This window comes from Myotis brandtii, unplaced genomic scaffold (genome assembly GCF_000412655.1).
Source record: "Myotis brandtii unplaced genomic scaffold, ASM41265v1 scaffold10, whole genome shotgun sequence".
Classification (NCBI taxonomy): Eukaryota; Metazoa; Chordata; class Mammalia; order Chiroptera; family Vespertilionidae; genus Myotis; species Myotis brandtii.
In genome coordinates, this window is record NW_005353325.1 from 2,862,187 (window position 1) to 2,884,531 (window position 22,345).

The following is a 22,345-nucleotide window of genomic DNA, read 5'->3' on the forward strand; positions in this document are numbered from 1 at the left end:
GGTTGCGGGCACATCCCCAGTAGGGAGTGTGCAGGAGGCAGCTGATCAATGTTTCTCTCTCATCGATGTTTCTAATTCTCTATCCCTCTCCCTTCCTCTCTGTAAAAAAAATCAATAAAATATATTTTAAAAAATAAAAATAAAAATCATCATTCTCCACTTTAAAAAAAAAAGAAAGAAAGAACTTTTACCATTTGCAACAGCATGTATGGAACTGGAGAGCATTATGCTAAGCGAAATAAGCCAGTCAGAGAAAGATAAATATCACATGATCACACTCATATGTGGGATATAATGATCAACATAATTTGATGAACAAGAATACATCCAGAGACAAATGGCAGGGAAGGGGGGGGGGGGTTAGAGAGCAACCAAAGGACTTGTAGGCATGCATATTAGCATAACCAATGGACACAGACACTGGGACTGGTGGGGACTTGCCCGGGGCGGGAATGGCTGTGGGTTTGGCGGGTGAGGGGGTCAAGCAGTAAAAAGGAGACATATGTAAAACTTTAGACAACAAAATAAATAAATAAATAAATTTTTTTAAAAAGTTAAACATGACCCAACAATTCTACTCCCAGATATATACCAAAAGAAGTGAAAGCATACAGCCATGCAAAAATAGGTACACAAATGTGTATAGTAGCACTTTTTGTAATAGCTAAAAACAGAAACAACACAAATGTCATCAACTGATGAATGAATAAATAAAATGTGACATATCACTCCAATGCAACATTATTCTTCCATAAAAAGGAATGAAGTGCTAATACATACATGCTACAAAAATGAATCTTAACATTATATGAAATGTCCAGAATAGACAACTCTATATAGAGAGAAAGCAGGTTAGAGTTTGATTAGGGCCACAGGAAAAGAGATGGGTTTCTTTAGAGGATGATGAAAATGTTCTAAAATCGACTGTGGTGATGGTTGCACAATTCTGTGAATATACAAGAACCTCGAATTATACACTTTAAATTGGTGATTTGGATGGTGTGTGGATTTTAGCTCAGTAAAGCTGCTATATTACATATATATGTGTGTGTGTATATGTGCATATATATATATATATATATATATATTCTATAATTTCCTCAGCACTAACCAATATTCCACATATTATTCCTCATCACCTTGCAAAATACTATATAATGGAAAATATATAATTGAATTCAAGATAAAACCAAACTCTTGCCAAACCTAAAACCATGGACAAGCCACAACTTCCGAGGTTCCATTTCCTTTTGGGGGGAGGAGGGGTTCTCTCTGATACACCATTTCATTTTTCTATCAACAACCAAGTTGCATGCCTATCAAGAGTAATTTTTTTATAATTTAATATATATTTTTATTGATTTCAGAGAGGAAGGGAGAGAGAGAGAGATAGAAACATCAATGATGAGAGAGAATCATTGATTAGCTGCCTTCTGCACGCCCCACAGTGGGGATCTAGCCCACAACCCAGGCATGTGCCCTGACAAGGAACAGAACTATGACCTCCTGGTTCCTAGGTTGATGCTCAACCACTGAGCAACACCAGCCGGGCTCAAGAGTAAATTTTATTTGTTCCAAAATCTGTTTATGCCAGTTGTATTAACTATAGTGATGTAATTTAGTTACATATTACGTCAAAAATATGAGCACAAAAAGAAAATACTTTGTTGCTGAAACTTAAGCTTTTCAATTTGAAAAAGGCAAGTCACTTTTAAAATATCCTAAACAGCCCTAACCGGTTTGGCTCAGTGGATAGAGCATCGGCCTGAGGACTCAAGGGTCCCAGGTTAGATTCCGGTCAAGGGCATGTATCTTGGTTGCGGGCACATCCCCAGTAGGGAGTGTGCAGGAGGCAGCTGATCGATGTTTCTCTCTCATAGATGTTTCTAACTCTCTATCCCTCTCCCTTCCTCTCTGTAAAAAATCAATAAAATATATTTTTAAAAAATAAAATAAAATATCCTCAACAGAAGGCCTCAGCTATACAGCAGAAGACTGATGATATGTAAGCACTTAAAACACTTATGAATTATAAAATATTTAAGGTACGTCTCTTTCCTATTATTCCTCATTTTAACCAAATTCGTTTAACCAGCAACTACTGGGTTGCATAAGAGAGAAGAAACTATATTGCATAGAGAGAAGAAACTTGATCTTGTATAAGTTATTTGCGTAAAAGACTAATGGAAGTACACTACTATTACATTACTATTATTCTATCTCGTGCTCCGAAAAAGAGTGATGGTTGTCCCCAGTGAGTTCCCTCTTAGAGAGGTTGAGACTTTTCTACCCTTCAAGTTCCCAGACACCCCACAGTCCCTTCCTCTCTACAGATACTCTCATCTCTCAAACTGAAAGGGGGTGCACAATGGAAGCTTCATATTCCACTCAAGGCTGCCAAGTCCCTCTTCCTGTGCTCAGGCTCTCCGAAGCCTCCTTCTGAAAGCTAAACCTACATCTCACCTGTGTATTCAGGTGACCATTAAGCAACAACAACAAAATCATTTAAAAAAAACTTACTCATGCACCACAGACTCCTCTTTATTTCCTCTTACTACACATTTGTGCCTCTACTTTCTCACCGATCAACTTATCCTCAACTACCAGTCCTGTGCACTGACCCCAATCACGACAATACTAACTCTTCCTAATGACTTCAAAAGAATTCTAAGTGGTCATTCTAACTGCTCTGACCACCCCTCTCACTACTCCAATACTACCTGATATTGCTGCCAAATGCACCTTCCTAACATACAACTCTAATCATGAAACTCCCTGGCTTGGTAATTCATTGGTGCTCCACACGCCTACAGGATAAGTTCCAGAAGTTCATTAGTTTCAAAGTCAAGGATCCTAATGGAAAAGAATAAGCTGCTAGCGGCTAGCCCATCTCGATAATGTTCTCTAACTAGTCAGGCTGAACTGGGCTCTGTGCAAACACACCCCATTCATTCCTACACCCCTATCATTCATCCATCTGGAATGGCCTCCTTTCATGTCTTTGCACTGAAATTCCTTAAAATCCTTTTTAAAGGAGAAAATCATTTATCCAGAGCCTTGCGTTTCTCAACAGTAACACCTTCAAGGGCTGTTTTACAAGGATTATAAAGTGTTAGAAGAATTAGAAGTATAGTATAAACTCAGACAATAGCCAATAGATACCACTCAACAAATGTCATTACTGTTGTTCATTCAAAAGGAGTACTCAATAAATATTTTTTAAATTGACATACAAAACAAAACATCTTTTCCATCCGAACTGTACTCTTTGCTCTAAAAGTAACAGCTTAAAAATTGACACCTCTGGAAGTTAAGATAATGAAAATTTCTGATATGCAATTAGTTTTCAATTTATGGGAACCTCACAAAGATTCGTGATGTTAAGAACAGCAACTCACTATTTCATGACTTAATCAACAACTTGATTTGTAATCATTTCATATATATATATATGTCAAGTCATTATGCTGTACACCTTAAACTTATACAGAGTCAAATACATCTCAATAAAATGAGCCCTGACTGGTTTGGCTCAGTGGATAGAGCGTTGGCCTGCGGACTGAAGGGTCCCAGGTTCAATTCTGGTCAAGGGCATGTACCTTGGTTGCGGGCACATCCCCAGTAGGGGGTGTGCAGTAGGCAGCTGATCGATGTTTCTCTCTCATCGATGTTTCTAACCCTCTATCCCTCTCCCTTCCTCTCTATAAAAAAATCAATAAAATATATTTTAAATAAATAAATAAAATGAAAAGAAAAAAAGAACAACTTGATTCACTAATATCTACCAAAAAAATGGCCCGGCCGGTGTGACTCAGTGGTTGAGTGTCGAGCTATGAACCAGGAAGTCATGATTAGATTCCAGGTCAGGGCACATGCACGGGTGGCAGGCTCGATTCCCAGTAAGGGGCGTGCAGGAGGCAGCCAATCAGTGACGCTCTCTCATCATTGATATTTCTCTATCTCTCTCTTCCCCTCTCCCTTCCTCTCTGAAATCAATAAAAATATATTTTTTAAAATCTACCAAACATGGGGAGAGAGGGCAAGCTTTGCCAAAATAGTTTTGTCATTTACATTTTTTAAAAAATTGTGGTAAAATGCACATAACATATAATTGACCATGTTAACCACTTTTAAGTGTATAGTTCAGTGGCATTAAAGTACTAGCACACTGTTGTGCAAACATCACCGCCACCCATCTGCAGAACTCTTCATGTAGCAAAACGGAAACTCCGCGCTCATTAAACAATAACTCTCCATTTCTGCCCTGCCCCCAGCCCTGGCAACAAGCACTCAACTTTCTGTTCCTATGGGTTTGACTACTCCAGGTACCTCCTAAGAAATATTTGTCCTTTTGTGACTAGCTTATTCCACTCACCATGATGTGCCTCAAGGTTCATTCGTGTTATTTACTTTTCAACAATAACTCCAAAATTGCACAAAGGACATGGTTTAAACATATTCCATATTATATGACACTACTCTGCAGATTTAGAAGACTCAAATTACGGAAAGAAAGGAAAAAGAGACTAACATGTACCCGGTAATTATTTGTAGACCAAAAAAAGAAAAGAAAAAATATTGAGAATCACTACACTAGTGGAAGGGTCACACATTTGAATCTAAACATAATCTCTGCTTTTCTGTGATGTTTGTCCATAGGTACATTTCTTAGGTACTCAAAAATTGGGAAACTTTATTATTGACAAAGATATTAGAAACAATGGATTTTTTCAGCAGGGATGGGAGGCGGAAGGCATTGAAAGGCAGGGGTAGAAGATAAAATTCCAACTGAAAAGTCCAATAATCCAAAAAGGTTGGTCGCCAGTGAGCCCAAATTTACTATCACATCCCCTGCCTTCTCTAAATGTTGTTTTTATCAATCCCCACATACTAGCCTTGGTGACAAGAACTTTTCTATTAAGCATGAATTTACAATGGGAAGGGAGATAATGAGGTTGGGATATATAGTCTACTTACACCTTAAATACAGTCTCACTATAATATTAACTATAATATTAACTATCTTCACAGTATTATGCATTTCCTTCTGCTTCAGAATGAAAGTAAATATTCTCACCATCCTGTATTGCTACATTCTCTCCCTTAAAATTAAAACTTGAAGTACATTTCAAAAAATTAAAAACTAAATACCCAACTTCTTACTTGCTTAAACTGTATCTTTTCATAATTTAAATTATAGCAAATATCTCCACAATTAGAAGATTTTAAAATGTTATGAAAAGAAACCAGTTTTTTAAGGGCTCTCACTAATTACATCCCCACTAGTAACAAAAGTCTACATTTCCCATTAACATTGTTTTCACAAAGTAGTTCCTTTTGATCACAGTCTGAAAAGTGTTACCAACAAAAGGAGTACTGTGCTCACAAAACAATTTTATCTTCACTGATGTAACAAGAAGTCAGTGGTTTCCTTTTTGCGGTAAACAATGGGCCTTGGGAAACATTCCCTGTTAAATCTCTTTTACATTTTTTAATACACAATTGGTTCAACTTCCTAATAATCACCATTTACCAGAAATGTGAAAGATAAGAATCTATCAAGATACACAATATGACTAAGCAAGCCAAAAGGAGAAAAATAAAAAAAAATTACAAAGGCTCCCTGAAGAGGGTGGGGTAGCGAAAACTTCCACCCAACACCACGCATCTCCAAACCAGTTTTTAAAACTCAGAATATAAGTTTCAAGGTAACAAAAAACTCACATCTTTTTTCTCCATTTCTGGGGATCATGTCCATCAGTCTACAAACATACTATAATAATCACCCACATTAAAGAAAAAAAAGTTCTCCTGTGATATTGTGATTTATAATATGTAAATATATATATTTGGTCTTGTCCCATTTCTGACAAAACTCCTAAAACCCTTGAAATTTCCTAAGTGATGAGAGCCATAAGTGTCTTTTGTGTTAATGAGGTGACTTTTAGACTGAACCTAAGGATAGGGGCTGGTTGCCAGGAGAACCAACCTTGTGATTTAGAGCAGTGGTTCTCAACCTTCCTAATACCCCGACCCTTTAATACAGTTCTTCATGTTGTGGTGACCCTCAACCATAAAATTATTTTCGTTGCTACTTCATAACTGTAATTTTGCTACTGTTATGAATCGTAATGTAAATATCTGATATGCAGGATGTATTTTCATTGTTACAAATTGAACATAATTAAAGCATAGTGATTAATCACAAAAACAATATGTAATTATATATGTGTTTTCCGATGGTCTTAGGCGACCCCTGTGAAAGGGTCATTCGACCCCCAAAGGGGTCTCGACCCACAGGTTGAGAATCGCTGATTTAGTGGGTCGGAACTTTCAGTCCCACCCACCTTTAAGGGGAGGGGCAGCTGAAGGCTGATCACCTGCCAATGGTCAATGATGTCTCTATCATGCCTATGTAATGACTCATCGGGTCCGAAGAGCTTCCGGTTGGTGAACACATGATGCAGGGAGAGTGGTGTGCTCAGAGGGAATGGAACCTCCGTGCCCTTTCCCCATACCTTGCATCACTCCCACCTGGCTGTTTCTGAGTTATATCCTTAACTGGCAACATAGTGAGTAAAACATTTCTTCCAGCTCTTTGCGTCACTCTAGCAAATTAATTGAACTCAGGGAGGGGCTATTGGAACCTCCAATCTACAGCAGCAGGTCAGAAGCACAGGTGACAACCTGGGTTTGCAACTGTCATCTGAAGTGGACAGGGCAAGTAGTCTATAGGACTGAGATCTTAACCTGTGGAATCTAATGCTATTTCCAGGTGGTGTCAGAATTGAGTTGCATTACAAGACACCTACCTGGTGTCTGGGAATTGCTTGGCATTGTGGAGGGGAAGGTAGGTGTGCGTGTGGAGAGGGGGGGAGGGTAGAGGGGAGCTTGAATCCCCACATACTAGCCTTTTACCTCTCTTGGCAACAAAACCCCTGCCAGTGACTGGTGCACTTCCCTGCTCCCCTCTATAATAAAAGTGCTCCACACAGTTGTCGCTATCCAGTATTTCACCACCTTCCCTCAATCCCATTCTCTCCTCTATCCAACTCCAAGGCTTTCTACTTCCACCACTCCACAGGGCCGCTTGTCAGTGTCACCAATGACCTCTGCACCGCATGAAATCCAACGGTCAGTATCAGTTCCCATCTCACTCGACTTTACGGCAGCATTTCGCTCCCCTTTTTGAAAGTCCCTGTTCCCTTGGACAGCAAAGTGCCATGCTCTCCCGGTTTCCTTCCGCTTCCTCGTGAGCTGGCTGCTCTTCCTCTGCCTTCTTCCCAACTCAGAACGTGAAAGAGCCCAGGCTCAGCTCCTGGCTGTCTTCTCCACTGCCATTTTCCTCTAAGGGACCTTACCCAATCTCAAGGTCTTAACTTCAAATTTGGGATTTGTCGGCATATAGATGGTGTCTCTATGCTCTCTCCCCCAATCCTGAGCACTAACCCCACAGATGCAACTATCCATTTGGACATCGAATAGGTCTCAAACTCAACTCTCAATAGGTTCTCCTAAATCTACACCTACCCCCAGCATTGCACCTCAGTAAATAATGCCATCATTTCTCTAGTTGTTCAGGCCCAAAATCTGGCCGTCGCTTTTATTCCTTCCTTTACTTCACACCCTCACATCTAACTCATCAACAAGTTCTGTCAACTCTATTTTCAGACCATTTCTCTCCCATCCACTGCTCATCATCATCTCTGGCCCAAACAATTAAAGTAGCCTCTTAACTGATATTCCTGCATCTACTCATTCCCCAATTTCCTTCCACACAGTAACCAGAATGACCATTTTGGAATATACATTTATTCTCTCCTCCCATGCTCGGAAATCTTCCGGTAGTTTCCCATCAAATGAAGAAAAAATATCCCCAGCCTTTCTAACCTTTCCTTTCCTCTATTCTAGCCACACCAACTTTCCCACTATTCTTCAAGTTCAAGAAGCTTATTCCCACACTGGGGGGATGAAGGATGGGTGCACCTATAATCCCTTCGCTGGGAAAGTTCTTCCCCTAGAGCATGGTTTGTTCCCTCCCTTCATTCAGACTACTGCAAAATGTTACTTACCCAAAGAGGCCCTCCCCGCCACCCTAGCTGAAATAATTGCACGCATCACGCTCTAGCTACACTTAGTTTTTCATCATAGAGTGACTGCAAAATGTTACTTCCCCAAAGAGGCCCTCCCCACCACCCTAGCTGAAATAATTGCACGCCATCACGCTCTAGCTACACTTAGTTTTTCATCATAGAGTTTTATCATCCAATATTTCTTTAATTTTGTCTACCCAATTAAAAGGCAAACTCCAGGAGGGCAGAGACTGTCTTGTTTAATGTTTATAATCTCCAGGCTCACAGGCACACAATAAACATTTGTTGATTAAATAAATGATGCCAATGAAAATAAATGACATGCGCTAAAAAAAAGTCAATATATAGACTTTCAAACATTTTATTCAACCAAATGAATATTAACGACTTCACAAATTTCCACTTTACAGCTGTTAGAGAAGATAAGAGTGCAGGATAACAGAGGAAGAAAGGCGAACTTCTTGTCTTCAACAAATAAGCCCAATATATCTGCATACCCTTAAATCCATTTTGAGATATAACCTAATGTTTCCAGAAAACAAAGGTTTCAAACATTTCCTTTCTTCCTTGCTAATATATCTGAATCAACCTACATCAAAACAAGCTTAAAAGAAGGAACGATACTCAGATGATAACCTAAAGTTATGTATTTTACTAGCTCCTTGTTCCAATATCCCAAGATGACTTAATCGACACAGGAAAACTCAAGCAACATTAGAAATTAGAAAAGGGTCTCACCCCACACCTGAAATTCTGAGTTTCCACAAAGATATTTTAAGGTGGTAACAATGGGGAAGGAGAAGCAACCTGCCATTACATCAACCATTCATTATCTGCTCTGAGAGCCTGCTTCCCCATCCACTCTGCTTAGGTGCATCCCAGAAGAAAAATGGCCCATGCTCCATCCCTCCCTCCATCATATTCACTGGGCTAAATACTAACTACAATCTTCAACAAAGTCTGACCATGATTTGAGAGAAGGGGAAGAGAGAATAAAATGTCATGTCAGGCTGGGATAGAATCTGTGCCATTTATCTACAGAATAATGGATATATGAAAAAATCTACAACCTTAAGGAATCAGCAGATACAGAGAACTGACCCAAATTTTTTGAATTCCAAGGAAAATGATCTTGGCTAACTTCTAACCAAAGGTGTGAAAGGCAAAAACCTTTTGCTTTTCTAAGCCAGTGGTTCTCAACCTTCTGGCCCTTTAAATACAGTTCCTCATGTTGTGACCCAACCATAAAATTATTTTTGTTGCTACTTCATAACTGTAATGTTGCTACTGTTATGAATCGTAATGTAAATATCTGATATGCAGGATGGTCTTAGGCGACCCCTGTGAAAGGATCGTTCGACCGCCAAAGGGGTCGCGACCCACAGGTTGAGAACCGCTGTTCTAAGCTATTCACTCTTTTGGGGGGTGGAGGGGATGAGGAGGAGTGGTAATCAGGCTTACCAAAGGAGTGTCCACAATGAGGATTAGAAACTTAGAGTCTCTCACACAAAAAAAAGTTACAATCAGATAATCAAAAAAAAAAAATACAGAAAGATATAAAGGATATTATTCACCTTACCCAGTTTCCATTTCCTTCTGGGCATAATAAAGGATTAGACTTTCCTTCTCCCTCTTCAAGTTCATTGTGGTCATGTGACTTGTTTTGGCCAATAAGATGTGAGTAGAAGTGATATCTATACTTCCCTACAGAAGCATTTGACCCCTGTGCTGGGCTCTGTACCTCTCTCCCACCATCTCAGCAATCATGGAGGCAGGTGTGGATCTACATGTTCAATGCTAAGCTTGTACACAGAAGGCAATCTGCCTAAAAGGCATGGACTTGACATTAAGTGAGAAATAAATCTTTGTGCTTTAAGCACTGAAAACTTGGGGATTTTTTACATTGTAGCATATAAGCTAACATAACTTAATTAGCATTTGAAAATTCCAAAAAAATTGATTAAAATTCAACAAATCCAGCAAATCTGGTAAGTGGAAAGAAGCTTCTGAGGCAGAAAAAGAGAAATATGGCATCATAATGAGAAATGGATTATAACCATAGAAATAGAGGATTTTAATTAATAGATTATGCCTTCAAAAAATCAACCATTCCATTTAGGGGAGGAGAGGCAGACTGATAAGCACTTGTGAAGCTCACAGTATAGAGCAGCGATTTTCAACCGCTGGGCCGAAGAATTTTTCAAATATGCAATACTTGACTGCTTGGTCAGACAAAAAAAGAACAAGGGCGACAATAGAATCAGTAACAAATACGGTAGCTATTAATCCAACTACAGTAATAACTGACTTGAACATCAACAGTCTAAAATGCACCAATTAAAAGACAAAGACTATTAGAGAAGATCGAAAAGCAAGGCAGCTCTGGCCAGTGTGGCTCAGTTGATTGGAGCATCGCCCCATGCACTGAAAGGCTGCTGGTTCAATTCCCAGTCATGGCACATACCTAGGTTGCAGGTGCCATCTCCAGTAAGGGTTAAGGGTGCATACGGGAAGCAACCAACTAAATGTTTCTCTCATGCATCTATGTTTGCTTCTCTCTCTCTCTCTCTCTCTCCCTCCCCCTCCATCCCTCCCTCCCTCCCCGCTTCTAGAATCAGCAGAGTGTATCTTCAGGTAAGAATTTAAAAAGAAAAAAAATGGAGTAGCTATATTAATTTCACAAAGAGCAAACTTAAAGCAAAGAAAGTAATTAGGGATAAAGAGGAATATATATATTCCTAATATGCAAAGTGTCCCCTTGGGAGTTTGACCGGGAGACCGGGAGTATGATCGCTGGCTATGACGTGCGCTGACCACCTGGGGGTGGCACAGAATGAAGGAAGGCCCCAGCCAGCAGCCAGCAGCCAGGGAAGAAAGGCCCCAGCCAGCAGCCAGAAGGCCCCGATTGGCCCTGATCGCCGACCAGGCCTAGGGACCCTACCTGTGCATGAATTTCGTGCACCAGGCCTCTAGTTACATAATAATAAAGGGGTCTAGTCTCCAAAACATAACAATCCTCAATGTGTATATGCCTAACAACAGAGCATCAAAATACGTGAGACAAAAACTGATAAAGTGCAAGGAAAAATAGATGAATCCACTATTATTATAGTTGGAGACATCAACACCCCTCTATCAGAAATGGGCAGATTCAGCATGCAGAAAATCAATTAAGGACATACGTAGTTGAACGCCACAACACCATCAATCAGCTGGTTATAACTGACATACCTAGATTACTTCCTTCAACAAGAGCAGAAGACACATTCATCTCACATTCACCTGAAACATTCACCAAAATAGAAGACATTGTGGGCTATAAAATACACCTTAACAAATCTAAGAAAATAGAAATCATTTTGGTATTGAACTAGAAATCAATGACAGAAAGTTAACTGGAAAATCGCAAAATACTTGGAGATTAAACAGCATACTTCTAAATTACACATAGTCAAAGACGAAATCTCAAGAAAAATTCAAAATAATTTTAAGCTGATAAAGAATCTTGCCCTCTTGTAGCTTTCATGCTAACTGTGGGAGACAATAAACAGTATATGTAATAAGTAAATTATGGGAGTATAAAGCTATGGGAGGAGGGGGGAGGAGCAAAGATTTGAAGAGTCAGCCAAATGGATGTCAGGGGTAAGCATGTTCCAGCCATGGGGAAGAGCCAACACAATGGCCCCAAGGAGGAAAAACGCCTGGCAAGAACAAGGGTGATTAGAGCTGACAAGCAAGGGCAATGCAGGAAACCAGAAAGAGGTTACGAGGGACCAACTCAGGTAGGGCCAGCAGACAAACGTGCTGTAGTGAGCTGGGGAGCCACTGCAGGGTTTGCCGAAGACTAGCATGGCTGCCATACGTTTGGAAAAGGTCACTCTGGCTACTGTACAGGGAGCTCTCCATAGGAAGCTATTTGTGACTGAAGTGTTAGTAAAACCCTTGTCTTTCAGCATGAGAAGCTGGTTTTGAATTCAGTTAACCTTCTAGCTCTGTTTCCCAGGAAACCATACAGGCAGAATGTCAGCTGTGTTACTAGGCAACATGGTTTATGGTAAAATTGACCCGCTGGTAAATTGCTTGGGACTGCGAGGAACTATCAATACCTGGTGAGTGGCTGGAACGTTGGGCTTAGTGTAGTGACTCCTACAATTGGGGGTGTACCTTGTAGGGATCCTGGGAGCTATGCTCATGGGTTGTTAGACCAGGCAATGAATGGCTCTCGTGGAACACGGGCCCCGTAAGCCAGGTTTGCTGCATACCCACTCGTGAGCCTCCTTACTCACACCTAAGCTTCACCTGGAAAGAGAGAAGAGACACAGAGAACAGTTCTGGCTCTTCTCTCCGTGGACTGCTGCAAGGACCCCCACCAAGGAGAACACCTGATGCTTCCCTGCTGGTGAGCTGTGGTTCCTGTCCCATGTCCTCAAGTGAATCTGATGTGTAATGTGGCCTAGAGCAATCCTGGTCTGTCTAGTTGAGCACTAAGAAAATTCCTGGGTAGGCACTGCTCTATTGCATAACCCAGGCAAGAAATGGTAGTGGCTTAGACAAGGATGGTTGTGGTATAAATAGGGGAGGGGGGGGAATAGTCAGATTATAAATACAATTTGAAGGGGAATTCACACAATCTCCCAATGAACAGAATGTGGGATGTGACAGAAAGAGTAAAGTTAGGGACAATGCCAAGATTTCTGGCCTCTGCAACTGGAAAGATGGAGTGAAAAATTGGGGAGAGGGAAGACTATCGGGAGTTCAATTTTAGATAATTCTGGGCTGAAGGTCATTCATCATCTCTCTCCTCAATGACCCAAGATGGCCGCAGCAACTCTAAGAGTCATGAGCTCACATGACAACATCCAAAAGAAAAGATATAGCTTCACAAATGGAAGAAAACCTGGGTCCCAGCAGACTTCCCTCAAGAGTCACTATGCCTAAACCTATCACTGGCAAGAGGAATGGGAAAAACACAAATGACATTAGGCTAAGCACCATTCACAAATTGCAGGCTTTGGGCTGGATGGGGGGAGCCCATGAAGCACATGAGCACTACGTAACCCGAACCAAAGTGGGCTTCTACTAGCCAGAAAGAGAGGAATGACTAACAGGTGCAGTGTCTGTCAGAGGTACTGGATGGACCATCCATTATCGATGTTAAAAATCACCAGAGTAAGAGAAGTGCAATCAGTAATGAAGTCCAGGTACAAAGTAAGACAGGGGCCAGGAGATAAAGGCACGGAAGCGACCTACACTCTGTTCCATGAAGATAAGACATCTAGACAAATCCTGTGAAATTTCACAACCACCGAAAGATTCTGAGTGATTTGAGGGGGAAAAACACAGGAAGAATCTGACTAACACCAGAAACACTCAACTGTAGCAGAACAGTCTCAAATTTTTTTCCAGAGTGAAAGAATTTTGTCTTAGACTCTTATATCCAAATGCTCAATCAAGTGAAAAGGTAGAATAGAGACATTATCAGACATATGAGGACATATTCCTGGAGGATCTCTAGCAAACGAGTATGGAAACCTAATAAAGTAGATGTGAGAACACAAGAGGCAGTGGAAGCGATCCAAGAGTGAAATGAAAAAGGACTCCCAGGATGGCAGCTGCGAGGCAGGACTAGACAATAACTCATCCTATTACAACAGAAAATCAGTGAGCTCCATGAAAGGAAGAAAGGAATGGGTTCTGTTCAAAAGGCAGAATAACTGAAAAGCTGGCTTCATGACAGGAATGTGATGTTTCTCTCTCAGTAGAGAAAAGATATGTAACAGAAAACTCCAGCAGAATGCTGCCCACAGCTTCCCTCCCTTATTGCTAGAGGAACCTAATTTTTTTTCTTTCGTTCTAAGGTTATCAGGTGAGAAGCATATGATGAGAGAAGAAGCCCATTCCCCAGGCCCACGGGGTGAATCACCACAGGTCGACACTAAGCCTGGAAATCCCATTCTCCTTTGCCAGCCACTGGCCTGAGCAGCTGCTCCTGTCCCGTTGGGGACAAACAATTCAGTTCAGGCCAAAGAGACACAGGAAAGTCATCTGGGGAGCTCTTTGAAAGATTTTCCTCCGAGAGAGAGAGAGAGAGAGAGAGAGAGAGAGAGAGAGGTGTGTCTTTTGTAGGGAGTTACTGGGCAACTGGTGAACTTGAATATGGACTATATATTAGATACTGGTATTGTGGGAGACATAGAGATGCACCACTCACATCCAAAAGACTCACTGCCAGGTGTGAAGAGGATGGCTAAGCAGTTAGCTTCATCAGAGTTGACTTCAGCTTTCAAAAGAGGGTTTCGCTATTCTCTGGAATAGCACCTAACCGAGAAAGGCAAAGTACAGGATAAGCCGTTTCTGCCCAGCACAGAACTCCTCAAATGACCATCTGGGCGCCAGATCTGCTCCTTGTGCTGGCGGACAGGTGTCACCACACCCGACAGCCCCACCTGCGCAGGTCTGCCTCTTTCTTTTAGTTTCATGCAATCCTAATTCTGCATCTGCTTCCCAAAGAACTCAACCTGTGGCAACTAATGTTAAATTTCCTGAACTTAATCATTGCTCCGTGATCACAAGAGAGTCCTTTTCTTAGGTGATATGTGAGGAAATCGTTAAAGTTAAAAACTCATGATCCCTGCAACTTTCTCTCAAAAGATTCACCAAAATAAAAGTATTAAGTATAGATCTAGAAACGTAGCCAAAGATAAAGAAAGGAGAAGACAAACATAGCAAAATGTTTATCACTAATGAGTCTAGGCGAAATGTAGATAAGGTTCACATTCCTATTCTCACAAGTTTTTTTTAAAAGTTTTAAAATTTTTCACACATGTTTTAAAACGAGAAAGATTAAAAAAAAGCAGCTGCCACCCATTCTATCCCTTTCTCCCCGTAGGAAGAAAAGGATGCTTGGAGCTAAGCAGCCACTGGCAACAAGAGAAAGGTCAGGACAATCACATGTGTCACCTGTGGCTGGACATTCTGTAAAATGCTGCCAAAGACAATCAAAATAATACACCAGGAAAAACCAAAGAGCTATTCAAGGAAGTCATGGTTCAAATGTGAATAATATATGCAGGACATGACTCTGAGCAACTGATGGATGACAGGAAAAGAGCCCTCATTTGTCTTTGATACCAGGAACATCACCCTTCGATTGGCGTGGCGCCCCGACACGGGTGTGTGGAAGGAAATGTCACCGTAACTCCCGACTCCACTCTGCAAGGAATATGTGCATGATAATCAAAAGGCACAGGGACAACATCAAAACAAAGCACCAAAGACTTCAGTAAGGCTACAGGACAGAATGCAATGGTTTTCAACCGGCTCAGTATAAAAGGTACAGCCGACAGAAGTCGGGAGGGGCTATGGGGGGAGGTGAAAGGGAAAAGAGACGCAGCAAAAAGGCTAGGATTCTAATTCTAAGTCCTGTAAGATGATAAAACCTCCTCTGAACAGATTCCACTTGACTCGTTTTTAAGTTTTCATGAGGTATAACTCACATACCATGAAATTCACCCGTTTATTCATCATTTTAATTAGGCTATTTGTCTTTTTGAGTTGTTAAGAGTTCTTTATACAGGGTGGGGCAAAAGTAGGTTTACAGACCTTATTTCTGTTGCTGTGTGTGTGTGTGTGTGTGTTTTGGTAATTCTCACCCGAGAATATTTTTTCCTTTTTTTAAAAAAAAAAAAAAGAGATTGGAAGGAAGGGAGGGGGGAAGGGGTGAAAGGAGAGAGAGAGAGAGAGAGAGAGAGAGAGAGAGAGAGAGAGGGGGAGAAGGAAGGAAAGAAACATCAATGTGAGAGACACATCTACTGGTTGCCTCCCTCATGTGCCCCAGGATTGAATCTACAACCCAGGTACTTGCCCTTAACCCAGAATCAAACCCGTGACCCTTCCATACACTGGGCAGTGCTCTAACCGCTTAGCAATACCAACTAGAACCAGAGTTTATTTTTGTATTATTTTTTAATTACTGTATGATTTTCCATTCTAACAACCGTAAACCTACTTTTGCCAAACACTGTATATCCTAGATAAACATCCCTTATTAGATACAATTTACAAATATATTCTCCCATTTCATGCGTTACTTTTTCACTTTCTCCCTGGTGTCCTTTGAGGCACAAAAGTTTTATTTGGATGAATTCCAATTTATCTATTTTATATGTTGGTGCTTGTGCCTTTAGGAGTATATCTAAGAAGGCTTTGCCTAACCCAGGGTAGTAAGATTTACTCTTATTTTCTTCTAAGAATGTCATCATTTTAGTTATTACATTTAGGTCTATGATCTATTTTTAGTTAATTTTTGTGGATTGTGGGAGGAGGGCTTCAAATTCCTTCTTTTGCATGTGGATCTCCAGTTGTCTCAGCACCACTGGCTGACAAGACTATCTTTTCCCTGTTGTACTATCTTATCACCTATGTAAAAAATATATATATATCATAGGGTTTATTTCTGGACCCTTGATGCTAGTCAACTGACTTGTATGTACTGATGCTTTTTCAATTTAGATAAAACACACATAATACAAAAATTAACCATTTTAAAGTGTACAGTTTAGTATATTCCTAATGATTTGCAACCAACATCTCTATAGTCCCAAAGCATTTTCAGCACCCCAAAAGGAAACCTGGACCTGTTAAGCAGTCACTCCCCCTTCCCCATGCCCCTGGCACCCACTAATCGGATTCATGTCTCCATGGATTTACCTGACCTGAATATTTCCTATAACGAAATCATACAATATGTGATCCTTTGTGTTCAGCTTCCTTCATTTAGCATCATGTTTTTGAGGTTCACACACTTTGGAGCATTTATCAGTACTTCGTTCATTTTTATGTCTGGATATAATACCAGCTTTTGGTTATCCATTCATCAGTTGATGTACGTTTGTGCTGTTTTTACCGTTTGGCTAATGTAAACTGCTATGTAATTTGGCTAATGTAAAACTGCTGTGGATATTCATGTACAAGTATTTGTTTGAATACCTGTTTTCAATTCTTTTGGGTACATACATAAATGTGGAATGTTTGGGTCATATTGTGATTCTAGGTTTAACTGTTTGAGGAACTGCCAAAATGTTTTCCACAGCAGTAGCATCTCTCCACATTCCTACCAGCAACTTATATAAGGATTCTAATTTCTCCACATCCTTACCAGTATCTATTTTGTTTTCTGACTCATTTTCAAATTTGACATCCAGAACATAACCCAGTACCCCAGATGCAGTCTAGCAGGTGCAGAAAGAAGTAAAGACGAACACCTTTCCTCTTCTGAAGCTCCTCCTCCTATTGCTCCAGACTATGATTCTAGAAAGACTTTCTGGTAGCCACATTACATTTTATATCCATACTAGAGGCCCGATGCATGAAATTCATGCAAGAGTAGGCCGTCCTTCCCCCAGCTGCTGGCACCTGCCTCCCTCCAGCGGCCGAGAGGCACCCAGGACCCGGGCTTCCCTCACAGCCCCAGCTTTGGCTTCGTCCGGAAGGTCGTCCGGAAGGATGTCTGGTCTAATTAGCATATTATGCTTTTATTATTATAGATTGAGTTTATTCAAGTAATTAAAATACCTAAGTTGTTTGGATTCAACCACATCGCCCTATAATTACACAGCTGTTTTCTGAACCCCATACACCCAAACTCCATTAAGTTATCACGTTAGCCTTGACACACCATTTCAGTCAGAGATATTATTTTCAAAAGTTAACCTTAAATTTTTCATTTCATCCAAAAACTTGATAAGCATACTATCAATGTTTTCTTTCACATCATTACAAAAATATGGACAGTGACCTTCAGTATCTGACTAGAAATTTTTCTCCAGTTGTCATCAATTCATTTTTCATTAATTTTTGGAGGTGCTACTCAACCTATCATATTTCCACCTAATTTTATGGTCATCAGCCCACATTTTCCCCATTGTTACCAGAAAAAACTGTTATAAAATATGTGGCTAAAATCCAGTTACACTGTATCTTTTGAATTCTCTTAACCCAGCCTAATAATCATATCTAAAAAGAAGTAGGGTTAGTCTAACATTGTCATTACTGAGGCCATGTAATACTTTCCTTTAAAATTGTAACCATAACCAATGTTTTAGCACATAAAATAATGAACTCAGATTAGATTATCCTAGGTTTCAAATCATAGTTTGAGATCTCAGCAACATTAAAGTACAATACAATGAAAAATATGTAGCACGCAAGGCAAAACAGGGAATAGATATCTCACGTATTATATATACTTCAGATCACCAAGACAAATGTGTTGTCAATTTACTGTTAGTTAAAAGGTATTTAAAAGTCTACAAGTCTCTCAACCGTATAAAGTTCAATAGGAAAAAAAAAAGTTCCCCCATGTGTTCACAAAAAAAAATAAATAATTAAACTAGTAAACTTTAAGAAGTTTTGTGTTTCTAATAACAAATTATTTTACTGAAACCCATTTCCCTAATTCCTTTAAGAACCTATTCCTGGTCCAAAAATCTCTTCTACAAAGCCTTCACAGGTTGTTCAGTTTAAAAGTCTCTCTCTACTACTGCCTACTACTCGCTTTGACACCTGGTCATCTGATGCTTGTATTTACTTCTTGTTAACTGATAATTTTCTTATTGTCTGCAGTGGAATCCTGTGGAGAAGAGACCTCTCATTCTTTTCTAACTTCATCACAACCAACATAGTCTAGTGCCTATAAAAAGCTAACTCATGTAATTTCACATAATATTTATAAACCTATAAAGAATTTAAAGTGAAAATTATCTAATAAATCTGAAGACACTGTGGGATCCTCTGTTTCTTCAGGGCGATCCTGGCGTGGTAACTCAACGGGAAAGCAGGGTTCCCCGACATGAGGCAGCCTGTGCAGATGTCCAGGTAGTCGGCAGAGAGGCAGGAAAGAAAGGAAGATACGGAAGGTGAAGGAAAATGTGGGGAGAGTACGATGAGGGGCTCACGTGAAGCAACCAGTAAAGGACATCTTTCTTTCTGAAAGGGGAAAGCGAGGTACAGAGTAGACAGGGGTTAGAAACAGCAGGTTGTGTTAACAGAGAAAGAGAATGCTTGTTTAGCTTCCCATAGGTGTTCAGAAAGTACTGGATCAGTTTCCTGTTGCCGTGGTGACAAACTACCACAAACTTCGTGGCGCAACACAACACAAATTGATCATCTTACAGTACTGGAAGTCAAAGTCCAACACCGTTCTCACCGGGATAAAATCAAAGTGTCGGCAGACCTGCATTCCTTTCTGGAAGCTCTACGGAGAATCCCTTTTCTTGCCTTTATGGGCTCACAGAGGCTGCCCACGTTTCTTGGCTCAGGGCCCGCCCTGTCTCCAAAGCCAGCAACGACTGGTCCATTCCTTCTCATGAGGCCAATCGTCTCTCTCTCTGGTCCTGACCCTCCCGCCTGGTTCTTCTTTTAAAGACCCTTGTGGTTACATTAGGCCCAGGGGGTAATGCCTCTCTCCCTGTTTTAAAGTCAGCTGATTGGCCATCTTAATTCCACCTATTACATTAGGCCCAGGGGGTAATCCAGGCCTCTCTCCCCGTTTTAAAGTCAGCTGATTGGCCATCTTAATTCCACCTGCAACCACACACTTGTTACGTGACACAGGATGCACAGGTTCCGTGGATTAAGCTGTGGATACCTTTGGGGAGGCCATCATTCTGCCTGCCACAAACACGATCTTATGTTTCACTTAGCTCTTTTTATTTAATCCTTGAAATCCCATGAGGGAAATCATCTTTTACTTATTTTAAACATGAGGACTCTGAGGCTACCCATGGCACCTCTAGAGATTTTAAGTAACGTAATCCAGACTGCCAGACTTATAGGAGATATTATCCTAAGTGTTTGTGGAACTGAACCAGTACAACCAGGATTCAGATAGCACAGCCTGCACTGGCCTATTTCTAAGCCCTTTGTGTATGTGTGTGCATGTGCACATGTACGTACGTGTGTGTGCGTGTGCGCGTGTGTTTTGAAGAAAACTGTGAAAAAAAATAAGGCTTTTCTTGCCACCTAATTCATCCAAAACCATCTCTCCTCTCATTACTTTCTATCTGAGATCTCTGGGCATGATTCTGTTTAAAGAAAGGTTTTTAAATCTCTACTCTCCATGCTACATTCCATTCAGGCTTTGGTGTATAAGAAGAGAGCATATGTTAAGAAACAAGGCTAGCCCGGCCAGTGTGCTCAGTGGTAGAACATCAACCTATAAACCAGGAGGTCATGATTCGATTCCCAGTCAGAGCACGTGCCTGGGTTGCAGGCTCAATCCTCAGTAGGGGGCCTGCAAGAGGCAGCTGATCAATGATTCTCCCTCATCATGGATGTTTCTAACTCTCCCTCTCCCTTCCTCTCTGAAATCAATAAAAAAATATATTTTTTAAAAAGAAACAAGGCTAAAATCATGTGAAAAGGTGACATACTAGATGTGAAAATTCAATGCATTTATATATCTCTGAATCCTCTTACCAATTTTGGATGATTACAGAATTTAAATTAGATTTCTTCCTAAATTGTACATATTTGAAACTATTTCTAGCACTCAGATCAACATATAGCTCATTATTTCTCAGGATCCCATCAATGCTAAGGGAACATACCTTTTTCAATGATTGTTGGGGCAATATAATTGATTTCCAGGTATGCCTTCTCATATAATAATGATCTAAGATGTTCCTTGGCTCTTCCCTAAACACTTGGGTAACAATAATTGTCGTTTTATGTCCTGAAAAAGGTTGGAGATACAGAATGGAGATCAGGAAAGGAGGCTGTGAAAACAGCAGAAGCCTTGGTGTTAAGTGGTTGGCAAATTTCGTGATTGAACTTACACCCCTAGAGCAGCCACTTTTAATTTCCTGGATTATGGCCTCTGCTTTGAGAATCTGATGAAGCTACAGACCTCTCACTAGAAAAATGCACATGAGCATATACTCAAAAGTTTCCACACAACTTATTTTATTGAATTTTAAATCAATTCCCAACACAGATCATATAAAACCAGTCTTTGCAAGAATAGCTGTATGTCTCATTTTTGGGTTTGTGCCAAAATTTGCTACACCCAGGAATAAAATCCAAAGTATGCAATAAAACACAACAAACTTTAATTATTTCTGACAAGTGGATAGCAAAGGAGTGATGACTGCTGGCTGTAGAGCCGCTGGCACCAAAGCCCAGTTCTAGGAGAAAGCCCACCTTGTTTACATTATTCTCCCGGGAAAGCCGGGGAAAGCAGGTGTTAGAAGACTCCGGTCCCAACTGTAAGGGAAGAATAACGTCGACTGAATTTAATGAGTGTTTCCCAAAACCGTGACATTTTATACTTGTATATATTTATAAAGGAAAGTATATGGTTTCAGAAACTGGAAGATAAAAGATACATTTTAAATATTTGGGGATGGGGTGGGGGGGAGATCATACCAGGCCTATTATGCTCCCATTATTTAATCATTCAAAATAAATTATGTTCAGAGTGGAGTACATGCATCCTTCAGAGGCAGGGTGATCAAGCCAATGGGGTGGAAATACTAGATTATTCATATGTGTTATCTTAAATCTGAGCTTTACTGATATTCCATATGTGAGGCTGACCACACCACCCTCTTGGTCCTGTGTCAGGCAACTTGCAGCCTCGTGGTGTGTGTGTGACGTATGCGGGATATGACACATTGGCTCACTTGACCTCCGTTCACCTGTGGGCAATTTGAAAAGCAATATTTTGGTGGTTTGGGGGTCAACCATGGTTGTCGAAACACAAGATCTCTCCAGAGTATCATTCCAATGTCCACTCTCCAGCTTCCGGGGTGACGAGAATTGTGTGGCAGGGGCAGTGGCAGCAGAGACTCCTGGATGGGACTTCCTAACCCTGGGCTGAAGCTATGGCTCCGTCCATCCGGCAGCTTCCAGGCATCTGGAGGCAAGTGCAGCAGATGTGGCACGAACTCTGGATTCCAGCTCCCCTTGTGGGGACCGCACCCTAAAACCTGCTGCTGGGCCCTGTAACAATTATAATGCCCTGTATGAAGCCTCTTCTACCTTACAATACTCGGAAGGGTTCCTGTTTGTGACACTGAATGCACACACAGTATCTCCTAAAGGAAAGGTGGCAGTTTCACACCCTGGAGGGGCCATTTGTGATGCCCTCCCTTGTTTGTTCACGTTCCGCATATGGCAACATCCTGCAGCTTACATGGGCCCAATTAAGTATACTGGCAGATCTCATTAGAACTATTATCACCCACTAATGA

General features: G+C 40.8%; 1 protein-coding gene and 1 pseudogene across 1 annotated transcript in view; one reads left to right on the top strand and one right to left on the bottom strand.

Moving 5' to 3' along the window:
- FRYL (FRY-like) overlaps positions 1–22,345 on the bottom strand; it is a 238,460-nt gene that overhangs the window by 205,377 nt on the left and 10,738 nt on the right. The window lies entirely within an intron of this gene.
- The window catches only part of LOC102261401, a 51,907-nt pseudogene continuing 41,314 nt past the window's right edge, over positions 11,753–22,345 (top strand).